The sequence below is a fragment of the Pipistrellus kuhlii genome, unplaced genomic scaffold, assembly GCF_014108245.1.
Source record: "Pipistrellus kuhlii isolate mPipKuh1 unplaced genomic scaffold, mPipKuh1.p scaffold_m20_p_9, whole genome shotgun sequence".
Lineage (NCBI taxonomy): Eukaryota > Metazoa > Chordata > Mammalia > Chiroptera > Vespertilionidae > Pipistrellus > Pipistrellus kuhlii.
The window spans coordinates 42,444,678-42,463,089 of NW_023425595.1; the positions used below are offsets into that span (position 1 = coordinate 42,444,678).

General features: G+C 41.0%; 1 protein-coding gene and 1 pseudogene across 1 annotated transcript in view; one reads left to right on the top strand and one right to left on the bottom strand.

Annotated features, from left to right (window-relative positions):
- Positions 1 to 18,412, bottom strand: part of DLG2 (discs large MAGUK scaffold protein 2) — a 1,831,272-nt gene that overhangs the window by 1,766,110 nt on the left and 46,750 nt on the right. The gene's annotated exons all lie outside the window — the stretch shown is intronic.
- On the top strand, positions 15,903 to 17,838 carry LOC118713011 (annotated as a pseudogene).

The window sequence follows — 18,412 nt, forward strand, 5'->3', positions numbered from 1 at the left end:
TATGAGTGAGATCATGTGATACTTGTCTTTCTCTGACAGGCTTATTTCGCTCAGCATAATACTCTCCAGATCCCTCCGTGATGTCTCAAAGGATAAGAGATTCTTTTTTCTTACTTTTGCATAGTATTTCATGTTGTAAATGTACCACACTACTACTTTTAAAGCCATTCACTTAGACTTAGTTGTATTATAATTTCCTGAATTTGATCCCTTGAATGAGAAAGTGTAGTAGACAATTCAGGACTTCTTTATTTTCAGAGACTTCCTGCCCTTTCCTTACTCCAATCATATATAAAATGAACTTTAGAAATTAGACTGATATTTTCAAAATAATGAGATAATTAAAATAAAAACTCTTAAAATAAGGTATTCTCTCCTTACTACTCATTAAAATCATTTGTAAAAAGATAATGCTGAAAATGTCTACATCCAAATCCTGACCCCACCACATGTAGTGACATGGACTTGGAAAAATTAAACTCTCGGACAGTTTCTGTATTTGTAAACTCAGGTAATAATTCCTCCTTTAAGGGACAGTTATGAAGGTTAAGAGCACCTGGCATGCAGTAAACATTAGCTCAAAGGCCATTCTTCTCTTTTGTTAAAAAAGATATCAAGCCAAAACCAGTTTGGCTCAATGGCTAGAGTATCAGCCTGTGGACTGAAAGGTGCCGGGTTCAATTCTGGTCAAGGGCATGTGCCTTGGTTGCGGGCACATCCCCAGTGGGGGGTGTGCAAGAGGCAGCTGATAGATGATTCTCATCGATGTTTCTAACTCTCTGTCCCTCTCTCTTCCTCTCTATAAAATATCAATAAAATATATTTTTTTTAAAAAGAAAAGAAATATATCAAAATAACTGGCTGTGTGATCTTGCCAATAAACTATTTATATAAAAAGAAAATTTCCTTGGGGCATTACTTACATTTTTAGAGTTTAGCTTTTTTATTGTTATTATATTATTTGTTATCAATTAATGTAAGTAAAAATCCTCCCCTTCATTTCATGTCATATAAATGAAATAACTGTTTTAAAAAAATAAAATGCCTGCCTCTCTTAAAAAAGAAAACACTAATGCAATTATTTTTAAATGCAAGAATCTAACTCATATGGCATTATAAATATAAGAAATAATAACAACTTTTGGCCCAAATTTTAAAACAAGAATTATAAGATGATGATGATGCTGTTACTCCATTATCCTGGATTCCACAATAGGCAGCACACTGCTGACCTGCTGGTGGAGAGGTGGAGAGGCTCTCTGAAGTGCGGAAGCAGGCAGGTCACCAGCAGGCTCCTAGCCCAGGAGCAAGAGGCAATTCTGCATAAACAAGGTGAACTGAGAACAATAGGAACTGTTGCCCCTGGTTTCTGTAACCCACGCCAGTACTTGACTTTTTATTTTTTAATATCTGCCTTGTGCCAGCACTTCAGGGCATTCAAAAATGAATCACACCTGAAAAATTAGTCTCTCACCCAAGAGCTCACAATTCAATAGAGCAAAAAAAGTAGACTGTAGAGCTGCTACACACGAGGGGTTTTTAAAGAGCAATGAAAATGCATGAGAAGGCTAGAAGACAAAGATCTGCTGGGCGGAGGCAGCCTGGTATGAGGCTGTCTTTGACAGGAAGAGAAGTGGGAGGGCATCTGTGAAGGCTTGCAAGTACAATGAAATCAGCCCATGACTAAGTCAGGCCTCATGGAGGCAGAGTGGTGGGGTGAGATACTCAGTGAGAGATAAAATGGAAGAGGAAGACTTTTTAGCTCACTCTGGAGTAGATAACAATGACATACTAAACAATCCATGGATGAATTCTGTTGAATCTCACAACAATCCCCCCCCTTTTTTATTTTATTTATTTATTTATTTATTTATTTATTTATTTATTTTAAAATCTATTTTATTTTATTTTTATTTTTAAATAGATTTTAATTGATTTCAGAGGGGAGAGGGAGAGAGAGAGATAGAAACAGCAATGATGAGAGAAAATCATTGATCAGCTGCCTCCTGCACGCCCCACTCTGGGGATCGAGCCCACAACCTGGGCATGTGCCCTCGGCTGGAATCCAACCTAGGACCCTTCAGTCCACAGGCCAGCACTCTATCCACTGAGCCAAATCAGCCAGGGCTCAAACAAACCCTTGAGGAAGATGCTAATACCTCTTTTATAGATGAATACACTAAAAAACAGAAGTGTTAATCAACTTTTCCAAAGCCATATAGGTAGAATAAAAGCATAATTAATGTTTAGTATATCTTTTTATTATTATTATTCATTTAGAGATGAAAAATCCCCCCCAAAAAAAGACAGCAGAAGGGTGGAAGGGGCCAATGGGGAGAAAAGGGGGAGATATATAATACTTTCAACAATAAAAATTTAAAGATAAATAAAATCAATAAATACATACTAAAAAATAAAACTAAAAAAGAAGAAAAAGCCGATTCTATTGAATTGTGGCTCAGCGGTAGAGCATCAGTCTGTGGACTGAAAGGTTCCAGGTTTGATTCCGGTCAGGGGCATGTACGTTGATTGCAGGGACATCCCCGGTGGGGGGTGTGCAAGAGGCAGCTGGTCGATGTTTCTCTCTCATCGACGTTTTAGCGCTCTACCTCTCTCCCTTCCTCTCTGTAAAAATTCAATAAAATATTTTTTTAAAAAAGAAGAAGAAAAAGGAGGAGGAAGACAACAGCAAGTTCAAAGGAGCTAGTTTTACAGAGCTTCCTGGAAGATTTTCCAAGGCTAGTTTTTCTGATCTTTCTTTCCCATTGGAAGCAGGATAGAGTTAGGCCTGATGATTCAGCCACAGATCACATACTGCTATTCTCTGTACTTCCTTGTAGAAATTTTCACTCAAAATACTATACATTCATTTGCTTTTAAATCCCTTTCCTCCACCTTTGAGCAAAAACAGTTATAGGCTTAATTTACAAGAGTGTCATAGTAAACACTAGCCATCAATACCTATAAGGAATGCTCTCCAAATAGAACAGATGAAAAATTTCAGGGCAGTAGTATTCATATAGGCATTGCTACCATACTTCCACCCCTTTCTTCTTAACCCTGTCTGTCAATGCCACTTTTGGAAGAGAACACTCTCCTAATTTAGAGAGCAAAAACATAAATATTCTTTTATTTACTAACAGCCCTATTAAGGAGGCCCTATATAGATAACTGGCCCCAGTTATTAATTTCTGTCAGAAAAGATTACAAATAAATTATCCTAAAATCAAAGTCATCATCTTAATGTCCCACAAAACAAAAAATAAATTATTTTTTATTTATAATATACACTAGAGGCCTGGGGTACGAATATGTGCATGGGTGGGGTCCTGAGGGAGCAGCAAGTGGGGGAGGATGGGGGATGGGGGGGAATGCAATAGGCCCTCCAGGTGGACTGTTGAACACCTTTGCCAGCCCATGATCAGGATTCATCCTGATGACGTTCACTCCAGTTGTCAGGAGCCACCTGGTGGCTGCTTTTATATCTTTTCTCCCTTGTGGAGCATCTGGGGAGCAGAAGTGGCCATGGTGCCTGACTTCCAGGAGGCCGGTGGCACTGTCCAGATCGTGCTGGCAATGCTGGTCCATTGATGCCTCACCCATTCTCTGGAATTTGGACCTGCAGGACTACTGAGGGAGGGAGTAGCTACTACCAAGCTGGTGGGCTGCCAGAACCGGTAGGTCAACTGAGCAGTGCTCCTGCTGTGAGAATGCACTGATCACCAAGGGCAGCTCCTGTATTGAGCATCTGCCCTCTGGTGGTCAGTACGTGTCATAGCAACTGGTCAACCAGTCGTTTCAGTCATTCCAGGCATTTGGTCATAATGGTTGCTTAAGTTTATATATATATATATATATATATATATATATATATATATATATATATATATAATATATATATAGACTAGAGGCCCAGTGCATGAAATTCATGCACTGGAAGCAGGTGTTCCTCAGCCAGGCCTGTACCCTCTAGCAATCTGGGACCCCTCGGGTAGGGTCCCTAGGCCTAGCTGATGATCAGGTCCTATAGGTACTTTCCTTCCCCCAGCAGCCGGCAGCTGGCCACCCCCCTGCTGCTGCCACTGCTTGCCATGTGTGAAACTAGCCCTCCTTGCCCCCACCACCAATTACTTCCCTCTGAGGATGAAAGGCATGGGTTATGATCCATTGGCTGGCCTGGGCTTCCCTCTGTGGGGTGATTGCTGGCTGGCACCACACATCTGCCACAGCATTGCTGGCCAGTGGTCTGGGCCTTCTTCTGTGGAGTGATTGATCACAGGGCTCTGCAATCAATCATCCAGCATCGGGAGGCCCCACACACCCGGCTTGGGCTCTACAATCAATCATCACACAGAGGGTGGTCTGGGCCTCCTCTTTGGGATAATTAATCGCAGAGCCCCCCTAATTGATGGCACCACAGGTGGCCTGGTCCTCCCTCTGCAGGGTGATTCTGAGGGGAAGGCAAGGCCCCCGGCCAATCACATTGCACCTGCCTTGGTTGGCCTGGCACCAGTGCATGTCATAACGTGGTCCCCAGAAGGTCGTCTGGATGGTCATTCTGCTGTTCAGTCGTCTGGTTGATTTGCATATTACACTTTTATTATTATAGATAGGATTATTTCACTAATTTATAAGAACCTCATGGGATTTAGAACTAAAAAGTGTATTAAAAATAATTTAAGCCAATTTCCTCATTCAACAGGTAAGAAGACTAGCCTAGAAAAGTAACTTACCTGCCCAGTGTCATACAGATAATGGGCATCACTGTTTATAAATATCTGTATTCACTTCAATGAATATCTATTACTAAAGAGCCAGTGCATGAAAATTCATGCACTGGAGGGGGTGTTCCTCAGCCTGGCCTGCCCCCTCTCACTGTCTGGGAGCCCTCGGGGGCAGGAGGCAACCTGGCGATCAGGGGAAGGCAATGCCTCAACACACCTCTGCTGCTGCCACTGTAGGCAGCACAAGCCTTGGCCAGCCTGGTTACCTGAGCCTCAGGTGGCCCTGGCATCTGAGCAGCCACCATCCGAGGCTTGCCTGTGCCTTGGCGGGCTCTGGGCGGATGTGGTGCTGAGGGAACTGGGGGACTCTGGAGGTGGGCGGGCTGAGCCTTGCTGCATGCCTGCCACCCCAGCGGGGCTAAGAAGACCGGGCACAGCTATCTTTGAGGGCATGGCAGAAATTAGCACAGTCCCTCCTTACTGGCTATGGCCATATTTGAGGGTGGGGCAGTTAATTAGCATATTCCCTCCTTATTAGATAGGATTATAATACTATAATTATATAGTATATAGTTATTATAAAGTTGCTGTATGGTGTATACATGTGTGGGTGGATTTTCTCGCTTCTGAAATTGTTGTCAATAAATTAGCTATAACGCAGCCATAGATTTTTTTTTTTCCTTAGAGGCCCAGTGCACAAAATTCAGGCACAGGTCGAGTTCCTAGTGGCTGCTGGCTACCAGCCAGGGCCTCCCTTCACACCTGCCTTGGTCTGGCACCACCTGCTCACCTACTCCACCACCCCACCGCAGTTCTGCTCTTGTCGGGGCCCATCAGGACCAGCAGCACCTCCACTGCCACCCACTGCCAGTGCCATGTCGCCAGCACTCGCCATGTTCCACACCACCCCCTGGTAGTCAGTGCACGTCTAACTCCCAGTTGGTAAAACTCCTACCCACGGGGGGAATTTGCATATTAGCCTTTTATTATATAAGATACACTAATGTGCTATATAAAAATTGGATCAGTAAATGACTTAGAAAATGTCTCTCAAATCCCTTGAGATGGCTAACAAAACTACTACTAATTTGACATTTGCAAAGGAACAATTAGTAAAGTGTTAAAAAAACAAACAAACAACATATTTGATGCCATGAAAAATTACTTTGAAAGATTAAAATTTGATCTACTGCCCTCTAATCACACACACAAAAAATTACCAGTTGGGCCAAATTCTGCATTATGAATTCAGTGCTCCTTTACTTCTATCACTCCTATTCTTCTGTAATTATTCCACATCTTGAGATTCTAGGCTTCTTGTTGAATTGCTAATAAAAATCCATGAAATGCCCAAGGAATTTAATTCAGATACAAATGGAATTATTTGGGTTGTTTCTGTCTGTGCTTTTAAAAAATCATAATATGAAACAGTGAGCTGTTACCAAAAGCCCCACAGACTTCTCAGCTTGACACCTGAAGTAATTTAGAGGACTAAGAAAAAAAAAATCTATGGCTGCCTTACAGCTAATTTATTGACAACAATTTCAGAAGCGAGAAAATCCACCCACACATGTATACAGCATAAAGCAGCTTTATTTTTTTTTTGTCCTGCTGGTGCAGTCTTCTCATTTCTTTTTTCTTGCAGTCCTTCTCACTTTAGGTCTTCAACAAGATTTTATTTACGACTAGAGGCCCAGTGCCCAGGATTCATGCACTGGTTGGGGTCATGGCCTAAGGTGATTCGCCAGCTGTGGGATCACTGCTCATCCAGGTCAGCCAAATGGCTGTGGACCTGTCCTCTGAGCGGCTGCTCCCTGGTCCGGCATCTTCTTTGGTGGAGCCAGAGCACTCGCCTCTCCAGGGGAGCGGGTCAGGGACAATAGCACTGAGAGGCAGCAGAGTAGGCCTCAGTCCTATGGTGGCCACAAACCCACTGCTTAGCCTGCGGAAGTCCAGAGGAGGCAGCAGGGAGCGAGGAGGAGGAGCCTGGGATGAGAAGGCAACAATCACAGCCCAGGCTCCTGCCCATAGGCCCGGGGTTCACAGCAGGAGCAGCCACTCATCCCAGTCAGCCAGGCTGCGCCCCACAAGGGGCAGCTACTGCACTGAGCATCATTCTGATTGTTCTGCCATCCAGTCAAAGTTTACTTCTGAGTTCAACCTAACTAGGAATTACACCAAAAGAAATGGTGTAATTTCCATTGTTAAGTCATCTCCTAGAAATACATTAATGTTAAAAAACACCCCACATCCCTGGCCAGTGTTGCTCAGGGGTTGGAACATCAGCCCACACACCGAAGGGTCACAGGTTCAATTCCCAGTCAAGGGCAAGTACTGTCTTGCAGGTTCGATCCCTGACCCCAGTGGGAGTGCATGTGGGAGGCAACCAATTGATGTGTCTCTCTCACATTGATGTTTTTCTTTCTTTCTCTCCCCCCTTTCCCTCCCTTACTCTCCTTTTCACTCTCTCTAAAAATCAATGAAAGAAATATCCTCAATTGAGAATTAACAAACAAGCAAACAAAAAGAACACCCCCACAGACCTGCACAAAATTGTATACAAATTGACTTGCAAACATATGGAATGATTCCTATGTATTTAACTAGTAGATGAACTGTGCAAGGCCCTTTAAAGCTAAAATTGGACAAAATGAGAAATTTTATTTTATGTGTGAAGGATATTTATGAGTGAAGCATAATCTTTCAAGGCAAAGACTCATATCTTCAATATCAGCTTTATTTTTTCTTTGTAAAAAACTTGCATAACATGTAATAACATGGACAGTCAAAGGAAAGCTGAGTTGTCAGCTCTGGGTTTCAGAGTAGTATTTAAATTTCTCAGCAGTCTCTTTTAAATCTTAAATTCCATAATTCTATTATTCTTTAGTTTTCCTTTTTGTATCATAGCACAAATCATTGGCATGACATTTCATAGCCAAAAATGTCAAAGTAAACAAGTTCAACACTGAATTAATGTTTTAAAGAGTGAAAGTCAGTCCCAGCCTAAGGACATTTACAAAGTAATGAAAATGGTCAAGTGTATCAATCAGATACATATAATTTGTATGTGTACATATATGTTTGTATAAGTATAAATTTAAAATTGGAGACTATCCATCAAAATGTAACTATCTTTAGGTGATATTATTAGGTGTAGCTATAGGTGATTAACTCATGCTTTTCTATGTTTGAATATCTCACAATAAAAATATAAATTTTATAAGTACGGAGAAAAAGCATTTCCATTCTAAAATATAAAAAGATGGCCTAAAGAAGGTGATACAGGGGGAAAGGGTGTGTCTTTGATGAGCATGTCCACCAACACCAAGATGCATCTTTATCATGAGACAGAGATGGTGGATGAGATTAAATTTTTTAAAAATATATTTTATTGATTTTTTTACAGAGAGGAAGAGAGAGGGATAGAAAGTTAGAAACATCATGAGAGAGAATCATCGATCAGCTGCCTCTTGCACACCCCCTACTGGGGTGCATGCCCTTGACCAAACTCAAACCTGGGACCTTTCAGTCCGCAGGCTGACAGTCTATCCACTGAGCCAAACCGGTTTCGATGGATGATGTTAATTTTGACAGAGTCTCATGGGTACTGGACAGGTTGGAGAAAGAGAGTAAAAGCAATTGAATATACACCACCTGCTTTCCTCTCGTCTCAGCCACCCCACTTGCTTCTCTGCAGCTTCCCTTCTGCAGCACTTGGCTTCCTTCTACACTGTCTTCAGTCTCTGCTCTGTGCCTGGATATGCAAATTAACTGCCATCTTGGTTCAGATAATTTGCATACTTGCTCCTGATTGGGTGGTGGGCGTGGTTTGGGGGTATAGTGGAGATATGGTCAATTTGCATGTTTCTGTCTTATTAGTGTAGATATGTTATAAAAAAATTAAACTGCAAGGTATGTATCAACAGATTAGAAGTAGTTCTTTTGTTTGTTTTTATTTTGGTTTTTTTTTTATATTTTATTGATTTTTTACAGAGAGGAAGAGAGAGGGATATAGAGTTAGAAACATCGATGAGAGTCATCGATCAGCTGACTCTTGCACAACCCCCACTGGGGATGTGCCAACAACCAAGGTACATGCTCTTGACCAGAATCGAACCTGGGACCCTTCAGTTCGCAGGCCGACACTCTCCACTGAGCCAAACCAGTTTCGGCTAGAAATAGTTTAAGGAAAAATATTATATGGGAAGATGAACTTGAGAAAATTCCCCAGAATGCAACATAACAAAGAAATAGAAAATACAAATAAAAAGATGAGAGGCATGAAGAATAGCATAAGAAAGACATTAATGTCTATTTAAGTAGGTGTTCCAAGAGAGAAGAAAGAAAAAAATATTGGAAAAGCTGACAGCTAAGAATTTGCTATAACTTATTTAAAAGAAAAAAAAAAAAGAGCAGATTCAGGAAGCAAATGAATCCCATGCAAAAAACTATGAAATAGAATTGAGAATATATTGAGAAACTGCAGATATTAAAGACAGAAATAAAATGCTAAAAGCAACTTCAGAGAAAATATACATTGAATGCAACATAAAAATAATTAGGAGAGTAACCTAACTATCATTTTATTTATTCACAAATATTTACTGAATGCCAGGCACTGTTCCAGTCCTTGGTGATACAGCAGTGAACAAAACTAACAAAATATTCTTGCCTTTTTGGAGCTTACATCCCTGTGGTAAGAATAGAATAATGTCTACAAAGTATAAACATAAAAGAATATATAAACCTAGAATTCTAAATTTACTTTTTCTTTTATCCATTAAACTGCTGGATCAGTGCACAAATTCATCACATTGAAAGGAAATTAATTAGAAGAAATATTTTAATAACACTAGACACCCTTTCTCTATAATAGAAGTGTCAGAGATTAAAGAAAATTAGTAAAATGTACATGAAAATAATATATAAAATGATTAATAAAAAATAACAATATAACAAAAAATATTTTACATAAAATTTTTACTGTCAGAATCTTTGTTTACCATTAATTTTTTTAAATATGCCAGGTATTCTGGAAAGTTTATATCATTTGGACAAACTTTGCCTTTGCTATTAATACATCAAGTGAATTTTCCATCAGATGGTTTTTCATCGGAGAAATTTAGGGATAGGCAAAATTGACATGTAATAGTCATTCCACCACAACTGTGTTTGATAATTGCATCCTCTTTTATCTCATTTTCTCTATGAAGGCATTTCCTGCCAGTGTTGGTAGTACTTGTTAATGACTGTTCTTCAGACATACTCTGTCGACAACGTCTTTTTCTTTCGGCTTCAGCGGTGCACTGTGCCAATAGTTGTTCTTCAGACATATTCTGTCAATGACACTACTTTCTTTTAGCTTCAGAGATACGTTGTGCCAATAGTTGGTCTTTACATACATTCTGTTGAGAACTTCAACTTCACAATGTTAACAAAAACGTGACTCCATTACCCAGTGCCCACAGCCACTGTTTGCAGGCTAGGCTGGGCTGTGGGCCACATTTTGTGCCATAGCAGCACTGACTGTGATTTGGAGGGCTGTCCTTCCAGGGTGGTGGCGGGACCTGTGTCCCACTTGGGGGAAGCCGAGTGTTGCTTTGTTGGTGCCAGGTCCATGGTATCATTTCTCTGTGCGCATCACATGAAGTGCATTTTCCACTTATGATGGATTTATCAAGATGTAACCCCACCATGAGTCAAAGAGCATCTATACTCTTAAATGTACAAATCAACGATATTAATATCTTCACCTTTTTCCTGTTAGTTATTTGTGTACTTTAATAAAAATGTCCAGCAAGCAATTCTTAAACGATGAATTGTCACATAGTAATTTTGTAAAAACTTTGTTGATCACTTATGTGAAATGGGCATTCTATGGATACCTAATACAATGTTCTAGGAATCAAATACAAAAGTATCTCCATTATGTGCTTACTATTGCATTTACATGCAATCTCATTATGTAAAATCTTGCAGATCTGTTCCAGCTGAAATTCAGACAGAGAACCAAGCACCTCACTGGTTTAGATCCTCCCCACATTCTGTCCACTCTCACCCACTGATTCCAGGGCACTGCAAAATGCACTTTGAAAGCTACTGTAATTGATAAAAATTACTTTTAAACAAGATTATATTGTGGTTTCTTCATAATTTTAACTTCCCCTCACATAACCAGGACTATCATAAAAGCATATTATACCAGTTGTCATTCTTTACAAAGTCAGTTTGGTTATTATTTCGCATGTGTTTGCAAATTAATTTTATTTAATTTTATAAATTTATCATAAAGCCATTTGATCTTAAAGCATTTCTTCAGACTAAATAGGCATTTGCTACTTTTTGTATAACTAATGTTCTTACTAAGATAGAAGCACTTCTCTAAGATCCAAAAGCCTAAGGGAATCTGGAGCACAGATGTGATAGCAGATGTGATGAGTAGGACAACTGATCAGATTTAGCAACTCAGGAAATATAAATTCACCCATGTGCACCAGGTAATCAGAATGATGGGGAAATAGTAGAAAAACCCTTACAATATCACAGTAAAACCTTCAGAATGTTTCTTAAATGACAAACTTCAATCAAAACTTCACTGAAAAGTTCATTCTCTCTTAAAATTTCAACACAGACATACTAGTAAAAAAAAAAATACATTTTATTAGATGATTAAATTTGTGTGGTATCTGACCTCTGAAAAGGAAGTTTGATATGATTGAAATTCAAAACTTGGGCAAACTGTTTAAAATAGTTAAATAATATATGAAATGTTTCTTAATCACTGAAGTTTCTGTAGAAAACCAACATGAATTAAAAAAGAAAGAAAAGAACTAGCTTTCTCAAATTTCAAAATCTCAAATCTTCAACAAAAAATAAATGTGTGCTTTAGTTGTGCGGAAAGGTAATTCTTAATCAGCCCAAAAACCTAATATTAAAAGCATAATGAGCCAGAACATATTTAAGAAACAAAAACATAAAATTATAGGTAAGGTACTACGTGTAAGTAGTAACATAAGCAATGAAAGAACCAGTGTATAAGAAATAAATAGTGCCGAAACCGGTTTGGCTCAGAGAATAGAGTGTCAGCCTGCGGACTGAAGGGTCCCAGGTTTGATTCCGGTCAAGGGCATGTACCTTGGTTGCGGGCACATCCCCAGTAGGGGGTGTGCAGGAGGCAGCTGGTAGATGTTTCTCTCTCATCGATGTTTCTAACTCTCTATTCTTTTCCCTTCCTCTCTGTAAAAAAATCAATAAAATATATATTTTTTAAAAATAGAAAGAAATAGTGATGAAAGGAAACTTGGCTTTGGGTGGTGAAAATACAATATGATATACAGATGATGTATATAGAATTGTATTTGTCAAGTGGATGCATATATATTCATGCAGTAATACTACTCCTAACCGGAAATGAATTATTGCTTTGAATAAATATGATTAGGTTTGTTTTTAAACAGAATCTTTTTAATACAGGGTTTTTAGAGCCTAGATTCTTGTTACTAAGTCGAAAAATAGAACAATTATTTCTAAATAGTTAACAAAGTTAATTTAAATACTCATGCGATTGCTATTTTCTGGAGTGGATTTCCTAGAGACAGCAAAATTTGCATTGTGAAAGACTGATTTTCTTTTTTTTTTTAAATATATATATATATTTTTTAATTGATTTTTTTACAGAGAGGAAGAGAGAGGGATAGAGAGTTAGAAACATCGATGAGAGAGAATCATCGATCAGCTGCCTCTTGCACACCCACTACTGGGGATGTGGCTGCAATCAAGGTACATGCCCTTGACCTGAATCTAACTTGGGACCTTTCAGTCTGCAGGCCGATGCTTTATCCACTGAGCCAAACCGGTTTCGGCAAGACTGATTTTCTTGGTAATGGAAATGCTTTTGAAATTTAAATTGCAGAATTATTTGTCAAGGTCTAGAAAAGACTACAAAATACTCTTATTCTTCAAGGTATTAAAATAGTTGTCTAGTCTACAAGATGCCAAGACAATTCAATATGGAAAGGATAGTCCTTTTTTTTTTTAATATATTTTATTGATTCTTTACAGAGAGGAAGGGAGAGGGATAGAGAGGTAGAAACGTGCCTGCAACCAAGGCACATGCCTTGGACTGGAATCAAACCCGGGACCCTTCAGTCCACAGGCCAACGCTCCATCCACTGAGCTAAACCAGTTTTGGCAAGAATAGTCCTTTAAGCTGAAACTGGTTTGGTTCAGTGGATAGAGCGTCGGTCTACGGACTGAAAGGTCCCAGGTTCGATTCCGGTCAAGGGCATGTACATTGGTTGCGGGCACATCCCAGGTAGGGGGTGTGCAAGAAGCAGCTGGTCGATGTTTCTAGCTCTCTATCCCTCTCCCTTCCTCTCTGTAAAAAATCAATAAAATATATTAAAAAAAGAAAAAAAAAGAATAGTCCTTTTAACAGATGGGATGAGACTATTGGAAAATCATAAGCAAAAAACAAACAAACAAAAAAAACACCCTATCTCTCTATTTCACACAATACACAAAACTTAACTCAAAATCAATCTAAATGTAAAAGCTAAAGAAGTAAGTATAAAATGTCTCAAACAAAGCAGGTTATCATATAGCCTAACAATTCACACCCAAGAGAAATTAATACATATATCATCATCACAACTTTTATACAAATGTTCACAGTAACATGATTTATAATAGCCAAAACTCAAAATTCTCTGAATGCCCATTAAGTGGTGAATGAATTTTTTAAAATGTGATATATCCATATTGGGGAATATGGACTGGTGATACAACATGGATGAGCCTCAAAAAATATATATGCTAAAAATATTATGCTACATGAGACACTACATGTGAAAGACTACATGTTGTAAGATTAAATTTATATGAAATGTCCAGAAAAGGCTAATTTATAAAAGACAGAAAGCAGACCACAAAATTACCTACTAACCTATCTATACTGTGGTTGGGGGTAAGGAACTTTTTATGGTGACAGGACTGTTTTAAAACTGGCTTGTGCTGATGGTTTCTCAACTCTATAAATATACTAAAAATTGAATTGTGTAACTCTGATGGGCAAATTGAAAATATATAAATTAAATCTTCATAAAGCTGCTTTTTAAAAAAGTCTGTACAAGTTTCCAATTTTCCTTTACTTTTTCTGAAAGTGAGGAACCAAAACCCTAAAATTCCTGTCAATATTACAATAGTGAAACTATATATATGATTTTCAAATTCATCACTTTTCAACATTTCCCTTGCATTTTGCAGTCAGAAATCTAAAGGAACAGCATAATGAAGGCAAGAAGTATATCTGGCAGTAAATAATTATTTGATAGGATAGAGCTCAGAAGACTTGTCAAATCAACTCCATAAGAAATGATACTACCTGTGGTTCTACATTGGCAGACAAAATTACCTACTAACCTATCTATACTGTTAACCTTGTAAGTATCCCAATCAGTCTCTGGTGCAGTTCTCTTAGGTCTATAAATTAACTAATTGAGATTTCTTTCTTAATAATTTAATAATTATGCTTATAGCACTTTTTTAAAGCATTTAGAATATGCTGGTTACTATGCTAGGCATTTCACATTTAAAATCTCATTTAATCTTGACAACTATCTTGTTATGTATTAGCTTCATTTTACAGAAACAGAAATTGAGGCTCAGAGAGATTGAGTAAAGTAAGGCTCAAGGTTTCGCAATTTGTGACTTATCTCCCAGTCGATTGAATAACCCTTTTTGCTTAGCCACAAAACTATGCTTCCAAAGAAAACAAAACCACACCTTTGCTTTAAAGTAGGGGTGTCGAACTCAATCAGAGAAGGGGCCAAAATCTAAAATCCAGCCTAAATCGCGGGCCGAATGGTTTACTGAACAGTCATAAACTGTCATTGTGATGGAAACGCAGCGGAGTGCAGTGATGACAGCGAGGTTCGGGCCACATTGCAAGGCCTGGCGGGACGGATTTGGCCCGCGGGCCTTGTGTTTGACACATGTGCTTTAAAGAGATGTACTACCAGAACATATCATTGTAGGTTCCTACTTACAAGCTAGAATGGCCACTGTTGTTGAAATAATTCTACCATGAATTTTGGAGTAAAATATAAAAGACAGTCATCAGTGGTGTGTAAAAAAGTTGATCCAGGCAATTTTTAATGACTTTGAACTATTTACAGCCTAGAGTCCCTATAAAGACCAGGTTTAAGACTGATGTTCAATTTAGAGCTAAGAATTCCTGAATACCAATGAGAAGAGAAAAATGAGTGAAATAATTGTTTACTATTTATACTGACCATCTCTTTTTTGCCAAAGAATATTTTCATATATCTTATTTCATATATCCTTAATCCAACTTCATAAGTATTATTATCTTCAATTTGCAGATTAAAACTACAGAACTCTGAGAGGTCAAGTAACTTGCCCCTAAATCACACAATAAGTGGCAAATCCAGGATCTAATCTAAAAGCTGCATTGTTTTCACTATGTCCCGCTCAAAGCCTCCGCCTTCCCCCCTCCCATCCCCCCTCTCGCCCTTGTTGGCCCACCTGCATTTGTTGTAGCTTGGCTTTTCATTGCAGAAGCGGCTGGTTGGCATAAAGTTCCTCCCAAGGCAAAGACAGGTCTTATATGACCTCTAGGTCCTCACTATCTTCTTCCAGGTGTTGGCATTCCATTCTGGCTTCATGACCACTGCCCTTAACCTATGCAGCCGTAGCTTTTCCCTCCAATTTTTCCAAAGCAGCAAGCTATGGTTTCTACTTTGGTATCGTGTTCCTCAACCTTCTAGGCCAGTGGTCGGCAAACTCATTAGTCAGCAGAGCCAAATTTCAACAGTACACCGATTGAAATTTCTTTTGAGAGCCAAATTTTTTAAACTTATACTTCTAATGCCACTTCTTCTAAATAGACTCACCCAGGCCATGGTATTTTGTGGAAGAGCCACACTCAAGGGGCCAAAGAGGCGCATGTGGCTTGGGAGCCACAGTTTGCCGACCACGGTTCTAGGCTAAGTTAGTAGCCAAGAGGGAGATGGATAAACTTTTTTTCCAGTTGGAGTTCCCCTTCTACTTCCAAACATTTGCAATAGCCTTTACAAGGGTGTCAGTGGCCAACTAAACTGCCCTTAAAAGTGGCCAGTCCACTGTAGCAGCCATTTACCACCTTTCCTTATCACCCACATGGGCAAGAGGACACTGAGCAAACAAATGCTCCAGTCCACCCAGTATTTCAGGGATCCTGTACTCACGAGGTGGGCTACAAGCATCCAACTTTCAGACCGCCTGGTCCCACAGAGGGGTTGATGGCCCGCCTAGGACTTGCCTAGGAAGCTTGTTTCCCCTTTTCCATTTCTCCAGCCTGTGAAAACTTCCTGGGGCCAAGAGATCAAAAAGGCTGACAACTCCAGAATTATTATACATCGGAATTGCATCTTAACAGTAAAAGGACAGTGGATTTCCACACCTCAAAGGGGATGGGGCTTGTTATAGCCAAATGGCAAGTGCTTGTTAAGAGCTGTAAAATCTAAAGCAGTAAACAACTCAATGGGCCCACTTACCTTGCAAGAATATTTCTTTCAGGTGATAGGCATTCCCAGGGTGAGCCGGAGGTCAGCCTGCTTCCTAAGATCAGTGGTCGGAAAACACATTAGTCAATAGAGCCAAATATCAATAGTACACCGATTGAAGTTTCTTTTGAGAGCCACATTTTTTAAACTTAAACTTTTTCTAATGCCACTTCTTCAAAATAGACTTGCCCAGGCCGGGGTGTTTTGGGGAAGAGCCACACTCAAGGGGCCAAAGAGCCGCATGTGGCTCGCAAGCCGCAGTTTGCCAACCAGGGCTAAGATGATATTGATCCCATTAAGTCCCAGGAATCATTGCACCTAACCATCTACCTGTGAGACAGGGGATGTAGCAGAACAGCTGCACTCAATCAAAGATGCCGGGGCTGTCAACAAGAAGGAAGACCGCTTGCCCGGACGCCCTGGGTCTGGGGTGGTCCATGCGCCCGTGATGGAGCTGCACAATCTCACCAGGTGCGCTACACCCACCCACTCAACAAGCTGCTCTCCCGGCCCCGCCAAAGCCGATGCAAGTTCTTCAGCCTGAGGGAGACTCCCAAGGATTACAAGCTCCTGCTGGGCGAGGAGTTCCTGCGAGCGGCTGAGGCCACTGGCTGGTGCTGAACCGGTCATCCCGCAGCCAGACCAGCTGCTGGGGTCATGAAGATTGCCCGTTCGGTCATTGCACCGCTGGCCGAGCACCACGTGTCTGCGCTGATGCTGTCCACTTATCAGACGGACTTCGTCCTGGTGCGGAGCAGGACCCGTCCGGGGTGATCCGCACCCTGGCCCAGGAGTTCGACATTTATCATGCCTGTTGCCGGCGATGATTCCAGCAATGGCTTTCCCCGCGCTCAGCATGGGCCCAGCCCCACGGTGCATCCTCTCTAGAGTCCTTTTGCTGGACAATGAGACACTGCCAGCCATCGCCACCACCCTGTGTGACGTCCTCCTCTACTCCCACGTGTCCCCAAAGAGGCTTCCCCTGGCCATCCTGGGCCCGGCTCCATCAAGCTCTTTGCTTTCTCCCTCATCGAGGGCTACATCTCCATCGTCATGGATGCGGAGACTCATAAGTTCCCTAGGCGCCTCCTGCTGACCAGCTGCTCCAGAGAGCTGTGGGGGGTGGTGCACATCGGAGGACAGCTCCTGGGTTTTGATAAATGCGGGATCATGGCCAGATCGCGGATCCCCTGGGACGTTTCTGCCTCCTACATCAGCACCTTCAACTCTGACCTGGTGCCTGAGGTCGGCATTAGCAGCTCCATCCAAGTCTTCCAGCCACCGCAGGAGGACCTGGGCTCCTGAGGCCAGAGGGTAGCAGCAGCCTCTGTGCTCACCCCTCACCCCCAGGCTTCCAGAGACTTCTCTAAGCTATTTCCTTAACTCAGAATGAGACCACTTCCCTCTCCTTTCCTCCCCCATTCGTGCAGGGGGACATCCCTCTCCCCTCTCTATATAAGCTGACTGCAGGAACCGGCTCTGACATCGCCGCGCCCTGTCTGCCTACACAGGGGAACAGGGTGCTCTGGGCTTCCACAAGAAAACCCTCAATCCGTGCCCTGCCTGAGGCCGAGCCATCCCTGTCTCTGCACCCAGGGCCAGCTGCTCCCTGGATAGGCTCTAAGTTCCGATCTGCCTCTGGTTGGGTTGCCTTCCCTGGTCAGGTGAGTTCTGACGGTGCCCACCCCCCATGGGGCCTTCAAGAAAAGTACTTTACATCTCTCTGGTGTTTTTTTTTTTTATCAGCTTGTTAACAAAGGGCTTGTAGTGATCAAAGCTAAATAAAGAAGAAGGAAGATCATCCAGCCACAGGCAGAGAACAGCTCTATTCAACATGGCAACTAATTTCACCTAAAGGCAATAACCCTAGCCTCGTTAAATACTCATTGAAATACATTAGCATACTAAACAACACACCGGAGCTGCCAGGGAAGCATATAAAAGTTCACAGAATGGTAACTGGGTCTCTGCTGAGAAGTCTCCACTCCTTTCTCTGGAAAATTCCTCCCCCTTATTAAATGCCCCACCCCTCAAATGAGCCTGAATAAAAGAAATAAATCCCACAGGATTTATTAATATAGAGTAGCTCATTCTCTGTTTCACTGCTTCACTAATACTAGTAAA